This window comes from Armigeres subalbatus, chromosome 2 (genome assembly GCF_024139115.2).
Source record: "Armigeres subalbatus isolate Guangzhou_Male chromosome 2, GZ_Asu_2, whole genome shotgun sequence".
In the NCBI taxonomy this organism is placed as follows: domain Eukaryota; kingdom Metazoa; phylum Arthropoda; class Insecta; order Diptera; family Culicidae; genus Armigeres; species Armigeres subalbatus.
The window spans coordinates 278,334,350-278,350,938 of record NC_085140.1 but is presented as its reverse complement, the minus strand read 5'-3'; the positions used below and the strand labels follow the sequence as shown (position 1 = coordinate 278,350,938).

Here is a 16,589-nt window from a genome sequence, read left to right as displayed (position 1 = left end):
ACGGTCTACCGGGGCACCGTGGCGTAGTGAACCCAGCCTGACACAACCTGGCTAACGCCTCACCCAGGTACTCGGTTGTCAATTTCATTTCCCTTAGAAAAATACTGATTACAATCATCATTGTTTCGTTGACTTTTTGTGGCTTCATCCCTAGAAAATAAAATTATATTATAGCAAAAAAAAATCCACAAGAAAAGTACCAAATCCTTGAATAACGTAGAGAAATATTTGACATTTGTATGTTTGTTGATACCGGATGAATGCCAATGTTTTTCAATGAATCAAAGTCTACTGTGATTGAAATACGTAAATATTTTCTACCTCTTGAATGTCAAAAAGGCACTCACTTGGCCGCCATTATCGAGCGCAAAATACTGGATAGGAGCCTATTGAAGCGAATCACTTGCTAGCACAACAATGAGCGTCGATATGGTGCGCTATTAGAAGAAGACATTCAAGCATTCTAAAAATGAAGACCTCTAAGTATCCTAAGTATCCTACCTAAGTATAAGTATTTAGCTTAAATCATACAAAAAAAATTAAATTTTGTTTGATTTTTTTTCCCGTTTTTGGCAACATCCCTATTTCGGCAACATTAAAATCCGGTCGTGTTGCCAAAATCGGGAAGGGACTGTATAATATCCATAGGAATTATGTATTGAATGCAGTTCAGTCGGTCCATCCGTTTTCATTTTCATACTTACTACGGAATGAAATATTTTACAAATCACGTAGCAGTGAGTCAATTTTTGTCATATATATAAATCAACAAAGGGAACCATGGGACATTGTCGACTACGGAATCAAAACGAACAAGATTCTATGTTCATCCTCACCCCCAATACGTTTCGTATGGGATGAACTACTTGGCACCAAATTGCTCAAACTTCGTTTGCCGTGCATCACTAAATTATCAACCCCTTTTTGTAATAGCTCGACCGTTTATGCTCGCTGCTGCTTGGACTCGATAATGAACCCGCTGCATTGGGCATGTAGCGTGCAGTGACATAGCAATGTTTCGCACTCGAATGCTGCTACTGTGCGTGCGCAGGCGCTGCAAAGGGTCGTGGATCTGCTAGTGACTTGTGGAAGGGATAGAACGACCGATGTGATTGCTACTGAGGAAGAATGAACAAATTCAGGAGGGGGTAAAAATAATGGCTATATGGCTTCATAAGGACCGCGAACGGTGCGATGCTTTTGGTTGTTTTCATGCGAGTGTGTAGATGAATGCAGTAGCATCTAGCAAGTAGCAATGAAGCATGGTTCGAATGAACAGTTGCGATTGAATCTGTAAGGAAAGCCGAAGGATAATGTGATATGATGCAGAAATGTAGCAATGCTGTTCATGTTAGATATGGGTATTTACTAAATGAAGAAAAATGTAAGCATGGCATGAATGCTTTATGTGGAATATAATGAATGTAACGAATGAATGAAAGAGATTCATAAGTTGAATGAAGCACTTTGATTCCTATATTTTCTCATAATTTATTTGATTTTGTTGGAAGTTTCTTTTCCGTTGGCCGATCTTTGCAGAAAACAAACTACGGCCGGAACAGGTATTGAGTGTTGTGAAATTCCGGCATTGAGGATTTTTTGCTTGTTTTCCCATTTCCTATTTAGCGCCAGAATCAGAACGTTATCGATGTGTGATTCTGTCTGCTGTGGTGACATCCAGGTGCACCATTACGGAAGGTTATGCTGGAAGTAGGTGTTGCGAATTGTGTTATTATTGGAGTCAGCTGGTGGGCACTGAGCTTTCCAATAGTCGATCCAAACTCCTTCTTCTGACCGACCTGAGCATTTAAATCTCCTATACGAGACGAGCCAGCCTCGGGCTGAAAGTCTCGATAATAAAGACAATAAAAAAAATAAAAAATCTCCTATGATGTATTTGACGTAGTGGCTTGAGCAACTGTTGGGCTCACATTCCAGGTGTGCGAGGAATGCATCCTTCTCAGTACAAGTGCTTAAGTTTTGTTCCACATTGATCCACCATCACCTGAGCTCGAGCCTCTGCATATCGCCCATTACAATAAAACCTGTTCCTAGCTAGTGTGTGTTGCCGAAGATCTGGTCATCTCTAAATGTTCGCACCATTGATCCCCTCCGTTACACCTCCTGCAGCGCTCTGGTACCGAGGCACATCATACATATTTCTCTAATTCTCTAATTCAATACAGTATTGTTTTACTTCTCTATTAGTGAATTTCGAAACAGCAAACAGTTCTTCACCGTGTTCAATATTGTGTTCACTGTAATACTATTCAAAACTCGAGCAAAAGCAGCATGTCGCATCTCACCTGTTGCGCCATCCCTTCCACTTTCCAACCAAAAGTAGAAGGGATTGCCTTTCTAGTGGGTTTTCCCTTTTGTCAAATTACCGTGCAAACAAATGAACGAACGCATACGTTGGACACTTCGACCAATTCGCACGAATCGTGTACACTTTTCCTCGAAGAGTTTCCACCGCAATGCTGCTCTCCAGCTTCATCGTCACCGATTTTCCGCACGCGAACTTCTGAAAGAGCGTGCCAGCAGGAGAGCTGCGCTTTTTGCTAGGACTCTCCGAGCGCTTGCCGACCGCGGACACCATGAGCGGATCCGAAGCAGGATCCAAGGGAATTCGCACGAGAGCACCCTCCCCCGAAGGGTACATTCTGTTAGTTACAATTTGTCACTGGTCGGCTAAACTTCACGACGGCGGCGACGTTGACGACGACGACGGTGAATTTCGAGAAAAGCTTCCGACGTACGACGACTGCGGCGGAAGGAAACGGTTAAAGACGCGCGTGATTCTTTTTTCTGTTCTGCGTGATTTCAACTTTGAGACTTTCCCTTGTGGGCGAAGAAGGGTTTCAAATGGTCTCCGAGCATGGCAATGGATGATGAATGAGGAGCAAAATTCGAGGGGGCATCTACGGGAGATGGTTTGTTGCGTAAGTTCTGGGAAAGCGATTTGCCGGGCTGTGCATCAGCTGACCCTCGCCGGGAACCGATTACGAACTGTGACAGGGCTGAGTTTGTTCCAACTGCAGCCGATGGTCTACTGCGACGGGGATTAGGACGAAGATTTAATTCAGTGCTTCGAGTCAGACAGTTCAAAACAATAAAAATGCATTTGTGAGGATTCGCTGGGGGATTATGGACGGAAAGCTGATGGCTGCAAGTCAGGGAAAGTGGAGATTTGCGAGAATGTCATAAAAAGAAGAACGGATAATCTCATCAAATTAAATCTGATTAATTGAAGGAAAATATTTTCTCGCTGTCAGCTCTGAACTCCCCGGGGGAGTGAAACGAAAGTCTTCGTTTAGTTGAGCGGGACTACCCCAAGTACAATCCGCATTAAGTAGGTCGTTTGTCTAGCAGTGCTAGGGACGAAAGGAAAAAAATCAACAAGCGACAAAACAAATCGACTGTACTCGGAACAAAGTGTTTGTCCACTGTAGTTTGAAGCAGTGAGGATTAATTAAATTCATTTAACGGAATTAATCTGTTTGGTGTTTCCCACGGGAACACGATTGCCACCCCAGAGTTCATAGAAAAAAAACGTAGTAGCTGGTCGGGCAAGTGGAAAATAAGTAAATTAATATACGCTCCTTAAACAGGATTATCCACGTTTTGCCAACCACCCTTTGCCTATCCCCACCACTTCCCCATCAAGTTTCATAAAACTCTACTGACAAGGCCAGGAGTCCTGTGAAAACTGATATCATTGTTTGGTCGAAGAAGAACAGGGAGGAAAAGCGCGTGACAAAGTCTGAAGAAAGTGATTTTTTCCCTACCATCCACTCCCCCTCATACCCCGTGCTACGGCAGGTGGATGGACGCATTCGTTATAGGTCCATCGACAGTGGATCCTTCTTTCGCCGTGTTTTACACCACTTTCGTTCCGTTTTTCCCTCCTTTCGACCGTTGTTGTGATGATGCAGCAGCAAGAAATTATGGAGCTCGTCGTGTGAATAAATTGTCTTCCTGCGATTACGACTGAAGAAGACGCCGGTCGTCCTTTGCGAGAAGCGAAGTGGCCGGAAATGAAATTTAAGTGAAAAGAGTCACCCCACAACCAGTGAAACCGAGCGAATCGAATCAGGAGGAAATCAGAAGCCAAAGAGCATCAAACGACGGCCAAGTCGGGCGACGACAGCGTCCAGAAGAAATTGTTTTTGTGAGTCGGTGTCTCTGCCGGTCTTTGAAGAATGAAAAGTGAAAAATTATACCAAGGTAAAATTTAGCGGAAAATCCTTTCCGCCTGTGTGAAGCTGTGATTCAGTGGATGAATAAAGTGGTGTCCCGTTTTGAAGAGGGAATACCGCTAGTTTTTTTGTGTGTGTTGTTGTCATCGTCATCATCGCAACAGCAGCGATAGAAGCAGTCGTAGCTAGAGGCAGTAGCAACGTGGGAAAAGTCAAACACGAAGCGGAAACAAGGTTAATAAATTTAATTTACATAATTCGTTTATGACTGATGCATATTTAATGAGATTTTGAGTGGGTATTGATAATTAAGATTTACCTGATAATTTAGATGGACGGTCAATTAGTCTCCTATCAAAATTATTATCAGAACGAATGAAGATGTGATGACTCGCTGACTACAGTGTATTTATTTATATTACGTGTTTTATTTGAATGATTTGCTCAGTAAAACAACGTTATCCTAGGGAAGGTGGGGAGACTCGATCCCCACTGGTTTACCTAGATCCAAAGTAGTTTTGCTCTAGCATATGTTTTATTACAGAACCTCTAGACAAATGATCCTTATGTAGTGAATATTTTTTTAGGATTGATAACCATACTAACTCTACAGGACGGATTGTGTGCTTAGACCCTCCTAAAGATCGTTTCAGTGGCCACACAAAATTTAAATAACTTCACCTAACATTGACCAATTCCTATAATTAAAACACCAGCATTTTTAGCGTAATTGGTTAATTGGTTCATTTATAATTTGGCGTCAGTAGTAAAAATTATAATTGGATGCGTTAATCAGTCTATTGATAAATTATTTTAAAAAAAGTCAGGTTGTTTAAATGGAACGAAATTTTAATTGCATTATAGACGATTATTATAGACGATAATATAATTGAAAAGTTTTTTTTTGGAATACTTTTCCAAAAACTTTCAATTCCTGTGTGATTATGCATAGACTGTTGCGATTTTCTAGCAAGAAATTCTAGAGTCAAAACCGAATTCCTAAGGAATTAACTTCTGTAATTTTTGCGTAGATAATTCTTCCAGGATTTCCACCAGGATTTTTTTCAAAAAGTTAAAGAGTACTTTTAGAAATTCCTACAGAAACTTTTTCGAAATTTTTTTCAGGTATTTCTTCAAATACTATCGGAAATTCCATTTTCTTGGAAATTTCTCCGGCAAGAATTCCTTCCACAAGTCTTGGACAAAATGTTCCCCTTGTGAATTCTCCAGAAAATCCCCCGGAAATTATTTCGCAGATAAATCCAGAAAATCCTTTGGAAGTTCAAAGAAGGTAATATAAGAAAATTTTGAAAATTTCCTCGTTGATTCCTTCACGAGTTTTTTTTTAGGAATTTCTTCAGAAATTCTTTTAGAAATTCCTGTAGGAATTCGTTTGAAATTGAAATTAAAAATTTCTTCGGAAATACCTAAGGAAAATCCTTCGAATATTTCTTTAGGAATTGTTGAAATTGTTTTAGGAATATCTTTTAAAATTACTTTAGAAGAAATGCTTCCGAAATTTTTATTATGAAATTCTTTAGGAATATATTTAAAAATCTCATTTTGGTTAAAAATGTTGCATACGCAGTTTCTCAAACAAACGGTTCAATTGCTAAAACGATTTCTTAAAAAAAGTTCGAAGGAATTCCTAAACCAATCTCCGTAGGAATTTCTAAAGCAATTTAAAAAAAACCGTTGGAATTCTTCTAAGGGAATCTCGGTAGAAGAAAACTCAGAGAAACCTCTGATGCAATTTCCGAAGGTACTTCCGTAGAATTTCCGTGGGAATTCCGACCAAATTTTCAAAGGAAATTCTGAAGAAACTCTTTAAAAAAATCGTTAAGAAAATTTCGGAGGAATTTCCGAAGAAATTTTCAAGATGCAAGTGTTCTTGAAGGATTTTTTTAAAAGTTTCTCATAGGAATTATTGAAGGAATTTCTTTAGGGAAAATTTAAAGGAATTCCTGGATTTATTTCTTTGAGTTTTCGAAAGAATATCTTGATGCTTTCCAAAAGAATTTCTGTATCTATCTCCCAAGTAATTTCCTGAGAATTTGCCGAAAGAATTCTTTTTATGAGTTTCTTTATGAATTCTTTTGTAAATTGCCTTAGACGAATTTCGCGCCAACTCGACCAGCGGTTGGCAGCACCATCTCAGAATGAAATGAATGAAATCTAGTGGGCATATAGATATGGTATATCTAAGCCACTCTGCATACTTAGTTTTTCAAAAATTATCAAGAGCAACATTTGATGAGGGCCTAATTTTTTTTCAATGATTTTTTTTTTAAAATCGGTATAACTCTAAAATGACAAGACCTACAAAAAAGTGTTGTATGGCGGACTGTCGTGAAATTCCCTGAAGTTTTTTGGAAAAATAAAAAAAAAACGATTTCTACAAAAAATAGTTTAAAAAAGTAAAATCGATATTACAAAAAAATCTCATCTCAGAAATCGATGAAATTTTTTCTGCAGATAGGTATTTCAATTATCTAACTTTTCTGGGAATAATGTTCCTGTGACATATTTAAGGAAAAAAAGTTTTTCTAACAAAAACTTTTTTCATGTCCATATTGTGTGAAAATTTATCAGCGTGTTTTATGCATACAGCGCCAAATATAGGTTCAGCAGCCTATCATCAACCAACGACACATTTTGGACGTATAAAAATTTGTTTAGGAAGCAATTTAGCATAATCTAACATTAATATGGATCAACATTTGAAAAGAACGTTTATTTTCCTAGATTTCTTATATCAATGTTACACACAAATGACTAGATTTACAAAAATGCTATGTTTGATGGACTGTTGTAAATTTGTCTGAACTGTTAAATCTGGAACATAAAAGAGCGCTTCGTTCACCGAGAAAATAAATCAATGAATGTAAATATTAAAATTTGTTACTTCTTTCTTCTTCTTATTGGCATTACATCCCCACACTGGGACAGAGCCGCCTCGCAGCTTAGTGTTCATTGAGCACTTCCACAGTTATTAACTGCGAGGTTTCTAAGCCAGGTTACCATTTTTGCATTCGTATATCATGAGGCTAGCACGATGATACTTTTATGCCCAGGGAAGTCGAGACAATTTCCAATCCGAAAATTGTCTAGACCGGCACCGGGAATCGAACCCAGCCACCCTCAGCATGGTCTTGCTTTGTAGCCGCGCGTCTTACCGCAAATTTGTTACTACATTTATTTATTACTACATTTAATTCTTTTTTCTACTTGAATACTCATCAATTTTTAAATTTACTCGAACAATTTGAAGACTTTTGGGTCTTTTTTTTTTTTTTCCTCGTTTGTCGGGTGAAGTTCACTGCGTCCAGATTTTAGGACTATTGTGATATACCCTTTTACTGTGAAATACGCAAGTTATCTCAGTAACATGTTTGTCACTGAGATACCTTGGTATCGACTGAACTCAAGACCATCTATTATTGATGAATAGAGATCCTGAGTTACAGTATGTGACTCCCCCATTCTGGCGAGACTAGCTTTATGAAGCCAACCACGTCCTTGGGGGATAAGATCCATATGTCAGCAGGCCCTAAAAAGGGCTTGCTGAGAACTTTGAACCTACGTTGGGTGAGTGCACTGCAATAGCAGAGGATGTGTTCTGATGTTTCTCTCTCCTCGTCACAGAAGCGGCAATTCGAGGTTTGGATTGCTCCGATCTTTTGTAGATGTATTTTGTAGAGTATCTGCAAGGGCAGTGTCCAGTTATTAGACCAGTGTAGATGTTGAGATCCCTTTTGTTGAGACCTAATAGTTGTTGGGTTTTCTTGTTAATCGTTACGAGCCTTTTGGATTGGCTCGTATGGGGCAGTGCATTCCAGTTTGATGTGATTTGACTGACCATATATTTGTTCAGTTCCATTTTTACAGAGCAGTCTGAGATCCCGCAGAAGGGCTCAGGGCCAATGAACCTTTCATTAGATCCATTCCTGGCTAGCTCATCAGCAATCTCGTTTCCCTCTAGACCCGTATGTCCTGGGATCCAATATAGGTAGACTCGATTGCGTATGGATAAGTTTTTCAAAGCCAGAATGCATTCCCACACTAGCTTTGAGTTACAAGTGTAGTTATTAAGCGACTTAAGTGCCGCTTGGCTGTCAGAGAAAATACATATTTTGCAAATCTATACTTTCTCCTCAGGCATAATAACACGCATTCTAATATTGCATATATTTCCGCCTGAAATATGTGGGCCACTGTCCTAAGTGGACAGAAATTTTTGTTGTAGGGCCATAGATTCCGGATCCTGTCAGATTATTCATTTTCGAACCATCTGTGAAGAAATTTATAGAGCCTGTTGGAACGTTGGTCCACCTCCTTCCCACTCCTGGCGGGAAGGAATGAACACATCGTAAGGTAAGTCATAATTGACTACCGTTTCCATCCAGTCACTACAAATTCCTATTGCGGGATTTATGGCAAATTCATTTAATATGCTGAGGTGACCCGTAAGGTCTCCTGACAGCAGTGTTTTTGTTCTCTTTAACCTTAGAGCACTTTTTTCCGCTTCCAGCTTTATGAATTGATCTAACCGGGGCAGGTGAAGCATTGCGTCTAGGGCCAAAGTGGGTGTACTACGAACTGCACCAGTGATGGCTATGCAAGCGGTGCGTTGGATTTTGTTGAGCTTAGCCCTTGCAGCAGCCTCATTAGTTTTAGGCCACCAGACAAGGGAAGCGTAAGTTGTCCTGGGACGGACAATGGTTTTATATATCCACATGATCATACTTGGTTTTAGGCCCCATCTTTTACCAAGGGTTTTTGAACAAACCCAAAGTGTATTGAGACCTTTCTGCACAACTGATTGGAGATGAGAGTTCCAATTAAGCTTTGCGTCGAGTATGACACCTAGATATTTTACTTCACTTGAATAAACTAATTGTGTTTGATTCAAGAAAAGGGTTTCAGTTGTACCTTTCTCCGTTTGGTGAAAGGGATAATGGAAGTTTTTGTAGGATTTATGCCTAGTTGATACTTTTGACACCAGGAAAAAGTGTGATTTAGGGCAGATTGCATTCTTTCCACGATAACACTTTCGAATTTGCCTCGTACAATAATGACAACGTCATCAGCATATCCAACCACTTCGAAGCCTCTTCTCTCTAAGCTGTCTAGAAGCTCATCCACCACCAGTGACCACAACAAAGGAGAAAGCACTCCGCCTTGCGGACACCCCCTTGTTGCTTTAACAGTGATGTATGAACCGCTAAGCTCAGAGGAGATTTTCCGATTAGCTAGCATAGCATGTACCCAGGTAACAATGCATGGGTCGAATTTTCTCCTCAACATTGCTGACCCTATAGACGAGTAAGAAGCGTTATCGAATGCGCCCTCAATATCAAGAAATGCTACAAGAGCAATTTCTTTTGCATTAAGTGTTTTTCGATTTTTGAACTACCGTATGTAGTGCCGAGATCGTAGATTTTCCACTTTGATAAGCGAATTGGTTTTTGACAAAGGCATTGCTTTCATAAATTTGTGATTTATGTACTCGCATAGTACCTTTTCCATAATTTTGAGCATTACAGAGGATAAACTTATCGGCCTGAATGCTTTGGGGTTGGTTTTATCTCTTGCCTGCCTTCGGAATGAGGACAGCCCGGATTTGACGCCAATCGTTAGGTATGTGCCCCAAAATCAGACTCGCCTTAAAAATCTCAACCAAGGGTGGAACCAGTGTTTTCTCCTCTTTGGATCAACGCTGGAAATATTCCATCCATGCCAGGAGACTTAATGGCTCGAAAGATCTCACAGCCCTCTCAACCCTGGCCCGAGTGAAAGCTTCCTTTGCAACCTTTATTGCGTCTTTTTAGACCCAGAAACCCATGATTGGATCGCTTGTGGATCTGAGACAGCAATTCCAGTGCCTTGGTCGCCGATGCTCGACTCAGGGATTTAATCAGGGAAGTGGATCTTTAACAATTCGCTCAGTGTATCGCTAGGCTCTACAGTGAGCGAACCATCCGTCTTTCGAGGCTACCCACACCATTGGAGTGGTCTTTGAAAGAGTTTTTGAGTCTGGCCACTACGGGTGTATTCTCTATGCTTTCACACATTAGAATCCACGATTTCCGTTTGGCTGACCTTATTTCTTTGTTGTAGTTCGTCAGGGCCTTTCTGTATAGGCTCCAATCGCCGGTTCGCTTAGCACGATTGAACTCCCTACGCGCAGTTTTCCTAAGCTTCTCAAGAGTTTTATTCCTCCATGGAACGTCTCTACTCGAACTAGTTGATTTAGTTGGACAGCTCTCTTGGTAGGCGTTAAGGATTTTGTTTTTAATGGATTTGGACGCATCTTCCAATTGTGTTATGGACTTGATGTGACTTTCTATGATGTACTCTTCGGATCGTAGGATAGCTGAGTAGGATTCCCAATCAGTTTTCTTAGGATCTTTAAACGTTTTTCCATCGTTAGACCCCTTCCCATTCGAAGATGATGTGTTTATGGTCTGACATTGATATTTCTTCAGAAACATGCCAGTTTTTTATTTTATCAGAGATAGACCGACTACATAGAGTCAAGTCCAAAACTTCCTGACGAATGGAGTTTTCAAACGTGGGCTTGTCACCAACATTACAAATGTCAATGTTCTTGGAAGAGAGAAACTGTAACAGGTACTCACCTCTGGTGTTTATATTGGTACTTCCCCATACGGTGTGATGTGCATTTGCGTCGCACCCTATGACGAAGGGGATGTTGTGTCGGTGGCAGTAGGCTACGAGCGCAGCTATTTCTGGAGGAGGGATTTCGTCCACGTCACCTGGGAAGTATGCCGAGACCACCAAGATCTCTACTCCCTCTGGCGGAAGGTACCTCCATCCTCACCGCTACGATGTCCCTTTTTATGAATTCTGAAATTGGAAAGTATTTACAGTTGTTATGTAATAAAATAGCCGCTCTAGGAGAAAGCTGGCTGTCATCATATACCAACTTACATGAGTGTTGTGGAATACCTTGTATTCTGGATTTATTGACCCATGGCTCTTGAATGAGGGCCACGGTTAAATTCTCTTTGGTGAACCTCCGACAGAGCACACCCGTGGCGCTCTCAGCATGGTGGAGGTTCACTTGCAGAACTTTAGTCGCCATTTCCGGGGTTCCTGCTTTTTCCGGACGACGACTGTCGGGATTTCGCTGTTGCGGATCACCAGGATCTTCTTTGCTATTTCAGTCTGGGCTTTCTCTTCACCCCGTAGCAACCTAGCCCGCCAGTTTCGCCTCTGTGGTCAAACTGTCGCTTTTTGCACCCCTTTGCCCTGTTTAGATACCTTTGGTTTGGTACCACTAGAGCAGGGGTCGCATGTAAGCTTCGAGCTTTTCCTTTAGAGGCGGACAGACTAGCCTTTATGGTGCTTTTGGGGTGAGATTTACTAACCTCGCCCGAACCGGAGGCTTCCTCAGATTTCTCTTGGGTCGGCCTTCCAGTTAGCCGAACCTCGCCCGAACAGGAGGCCTCCTCAGATTGCTCTTGGGTCGGCCTTCCAGTCGGATTGGCGGTAGCGGCAGTCGGTTGATCTGTAATCTTCCTTAGTTGGATTTCACCAAATCGGTAGTTGAGGGTGTATTTGGACTTCTTCAACTTTTCCATCGACGCACCCTCTACTGTGAAGATCCATTCAACATGAATATCTTTCAGAATGGATCGTTTCACAATACGCCAATTAGTTGTTGTGATGTCATTTTGGCTTTCTATGAGAGCCTTTATTCGGTCGTCATCATAGCTGGAGCTTTGTGGGAAGAATGCTCGGATCATCTCTGGACGTGGAATCGCCACTTCGTCCATTGCCATCAGCTCTGCACCTTCCCAGGGTTTCATGGATGGGGATATTCTCTTTAACCACTCAGCAGTCTCTTGATCCTTACAGATTAGAACCATGTAACCGGACTTGTAGATGAGGTTGTTGAATTTGGGTTTTGGGTCTTTATCTGAGTTGGAATATTTTTTAGCCAGGATTTTACTGTACCGATTCATACAAATATCTACTTTTCCGCTAATTTTTGGTCGCAAAGAGAAATACGCGCCAGATAGTTCCATAAGAAAAACATACCTCCAGATAAAAAGCTATTTCGATTTTGAAAAAAAAAAATCCACCACGTGGCGCATTCAGGCGATGAATAGCACGTGCTATTTGTACTGCGGAGAAAATTTTCACATCTATGAGAGCCTTGTAAAATGATCACGAAAGCTGTAATTTGGTTGCCAAGCACAATATTATGAGCGATTGGTATAAAAGAATGAAACTTTTGTGTGTCAGTTATAGTTTTGGATTTTTTGAAAGTTCATCAAACTATTCTGCCATTGTTGAGTATTGCTCATTCGAGATATAACTGAAATGTAATTCAGTGATATTTTTGTCTGATTGTGTAACTGCCCATTCGTACAACTCCCGAGGAGTCTTTATAGTATTTCCATAATCTTTGGCAAGACCTGCTCGTTTTGCTATTCGTTTGAGAGAGCCACCAATAGCTTCGCAAGGGCCTTTTCCGTGCGATGTTGCAAAAAACTGCCATTCTGTTTCTAAGCCATGTTTTGAATTGAAATTACACAAACTTGCACAGTTCTTTTCATTTTTATAATGTGCTGCGGCTCCACCAGACACAAAAGTAATTTTTGTAAAATCGATCGACTGTTTCAAAAAGTCAATTAATTTTGAAATGAATAAGTGAACAGCTTTTGTGTCATGAGTCATTACTTCTGATTAATAAAGCTAACGTTTTCTAATTTACCGTTTCTTTTAAAGTAAACTTCGAATGGATGTATTGTTGCCTGGGAATTATTCCAGCCCTGAGCAGCATTTTCGATAATGAATGAATAATTTTCAGAGAAATACAACAGTACAAGTATTTCACTTTGACCTAAAGTACTCTTTTTGTTTTTCAAAAAAGTGTACTGCTGTTTGCAAATAATGTCATGAGTTATAAGTTTATCAATTTTTTCAATAAAATACGATACAAATTCATCTACAGGCTTTATAACGGTTTCTAAATTACACCGATCAGTGGTTAGCCTTTGCTGAAAAACAACATCTTTTTTTCCACTATTACAATTAAATATCACTTCAGTTTCGTTTCGGCAACATTTCTCGTTTTCAAAGCAATTATTTGTTTTTTTTTGTTAACTCAATTGTTTTTAAGTTACTTCGATACAAATTATGTTAGATTATGCTAAATTGCTTCCTAAACAAAAATTTATACGTCCAAAATGTGTCGTTGGTTGATGATAGGCTGCTGAACCTATATTTGGCGCTGTAGGCATAAAACACGCTGATAAATTTTCACACAATATGGACATGGAAAAAGTTTTTGTTAGAAAAACTTTTTTTCCTTAAATATGTCACAGGAACATTATTCCCAGAAAAGTTAGATAATTGAAATACCTATCTGCAGAAAAAATTTCATCGATTTCTGAGATGAGGTTTTTTTGTAATATCGATTTTAATTTTTAAAACCAATTTTTTTTCAATGTAGAAATCGGTTTTTTATTTTTAGATATTTTTCCAAAAGAACTTCAGAGAATTTCACGACAGTCCGCCATACAACACTTTTTTGTAGGTCTTGTCATTTCAGAGTTACATCGATTTAAAAAAAAATCAATTAAAAAAAATTAGGCCCGCATCAAATGTTACTCTTGACAATTTTAGAAAAAACTAAGTATGCAGAGTGGCTTTATGCCCACTAAGTTTCATTCGCATGTGAGATGGTGCTGCCAGCCCCATAGAAGGGTTGGCGCGAAATTCGTCCTTAAGTTTTTCTACAGAAATCGAATTAAGAGCTCTTTATTTTTTTTAAAAGAAATTGCATCAACAATTATTGAAGGACACTCTCGAACAAATGCTTTCAGTAATTCCTCAGAGAACCCCTTCCTAAACTCTAGTAAAAAATTCTTGGAATTCCTTTGAAATTTCACTTAGGAATTTCTTTTAGGAATCCTTCGGAAATTATTTGAAGGAGCTCCTTCGAAAATTTCCAGGTGATTTGATATGATCAGGGAATCATTTTTTTTGGAATGCGCATGCGAAACAAGCGACAAAAAAGAACCAACGACAAAGCCTTGTTTTTGTCGGAGATAATAATGACAAAGATCTGAAAAAATTTGTCAGCAACAAAAAAGAAGACAATCTTGTTGCTAACTTTTTATCCCGTAATTTTTCATTATTTCTAGAGCAAATTTCGGTTTTATGCTATCGTGATTCGAGAATCGAATCATGATTACGAATTGTGATTGTCATATTGTGTTCTGATAAAGGTTTGCTAGGTGCGTTTGTCAGTAACAAACTCTGTTGATGACAAAGAGTATATTGTTAGGCGTTGCTCGAATATTGATTCCCTGGATATGATGATTTGATATTTCCGATATAGAAACCCATGCGATAATTTCTTTAGGATTTCCTATTTCATTCTTTAATAAATTTCCGGACAAAAATCTCCAACAAAATATCCAGGGCAAAGGGGGGTCCAGTAGCGTAGTTGGCTATACGTTCGCCTTACTAGCGGATGGTCATGGGTTCGATTTCCAACCGCTCCACCAAACCCTCGTCAGTCGCCGGATCCGCAGCCCATACGGTGGCGTTTTGACGACTGACAACTTGTTCCTCTAGGAGGCATTCCTTCAACTTTATCCGGATAAATGGCAACCGAACAATGCAACGATCATTGGATACACGACATGGACAAACGGACACAATGGACGATGAGATGGACTGGCGACGACAACAATAATGAATAATGGAAATCTAAAAATAGATTCTGTGTGGGTTTTGTACAGCAGAATATCGCAATAGATTTCGACACAGTAGCGGTTAAGAAACACGGAGTGCCTACCAAATAAAGAAAGGAATAAAAAAAAAAAAATTAAGCAGGAATTTCATATGCAAATTTCACAAGGAAAAGGAAGTTCCGAAGAATTTCTGGGTGAATTTACGAATGCTTTTCCAAAGGGTTTTTAATGAAATCCCTGGAGGAATGACAAAAAATAAAAGCGTAATACTCTAAATTATCTCTGGAGGGAATTCCTGAAGTGGAAAGAATTTTTAAAGGATTTTCAGAAGAAATTTTCGAAGAAATTCCTGGAGAAAATTCAGAATGAGTTATCGAAGAAATTTCCAAAGCGTGAAAGATTTTCGGATAGATTTTGCAAAGGAATTGCTGACGGTATTTCCGAAGGAATTCTTACAGGAATTTACGATGAAATTTCCAATTAAATTACCGGAGAAATATCTATTTGAATTTCCGAATAAATTCCTAGATTTTTTCAAAACCAGACATCCTGCATATTAGGCGAAAATGCTTTTCATGAGGAATTTCCATACAAATCCAATGTTTAATCTTTCACTCGTAATAATACGCATGTTATATAAACATATAGGAAACTATAACGAACGTTTTTGCTGAAGGAATGAAGAAAATCCATCTAGACGTTTTCGAGTTATGCGGATATTTAATTTTATTTATATATACATGAAGACCATTTAATTTTTATTATATAGAAGAAGAAGTAACAATGAAGTAATAACAATGTCACCATCCTTCACAGTTTTATGATATTTAGATTTAAAATTGTTAACTTAATATGGGGAAACTTGATTCCACATTAGACAACCATACAAAAAATTGAAAAAAAAAAATTCAAATAAATATAAACTTTTTCTCAAGTGTCTAGGTTTTGTAGATTTGACAAATGGCTAGCAAAATGTTTATTGAGTAGATATCAGGGGATTAAATCTCCCTAAACTCTAAGAATGCATGCACTTTCCAATTACACAACAACATTTGTTCGAATACGAAAGATATTCAAAATATCAGAGAGTAAATTTTCTATTTTATCAAATCAATTTCATGGAGAGAAATCAATTCTCCCCGAATATTTTAAAATATGATGTTTATCAGTACTTCAAAAAATTGAAACATTTTACAAACTTTATTAGGCCGATACCAAAATTTAAAAACAATTATGTCTCCCTCCCTCGGATTTTTTTGCCAGGAAATAATATTTTGAGGGAGCAACAAAAAAATCGGGTAATTTTGAAAATTTTCAAAACATTCTTTAACAAATCCGAGGAGTTTATTTTTTATTTTTTTGATTTTAATATTTATTTTTTACTAGTTGACCCAGCAGACGTTGTCCAGCATAGTAGGCGAAAATACTCGTTGTGAACTGCCCTTTCGAAATTTCCATATGAATCCTAATTTTAGTTTTTCGAAATTCTCTCAACCTTACTAGACATTTTTGGATGGGTAAATATTATATAAGCCCATCGGAAACGATAACGAACATATCTGCTGAAGGAATAAGGAAATCCATCCAGCCGTTTTCGAGTTATGCGGATATGCACCAAGCCCTTTTCATTTTTATTATATAGATTATCCCCCCC

General features: G+C 39.0%; 1 protein-coding gene across 1 annotated transcript in view; it reads left to right on the top strand.

Moving 5' to 3' along the window:
• The first annotated feature begins 2,697 nt into the window (after window positions 1-2,697).
• LOC134212290 (neural cell adhesion molecule 1-like) overlaps window positions 2,698-16,589 on the top strand; it is a 1,103,894-nt gene continuing 1,090,002 nt past the window's right edge. The window contains exon 1 of the mRNA XM_062690003.1: window positions 2,698-4,433. The gene's annotated coding sequence lies outside the window, so the exon portion shown is untranslated. The remainder of the gene's footprint in view (window positions 4,434-16,589) is intronic.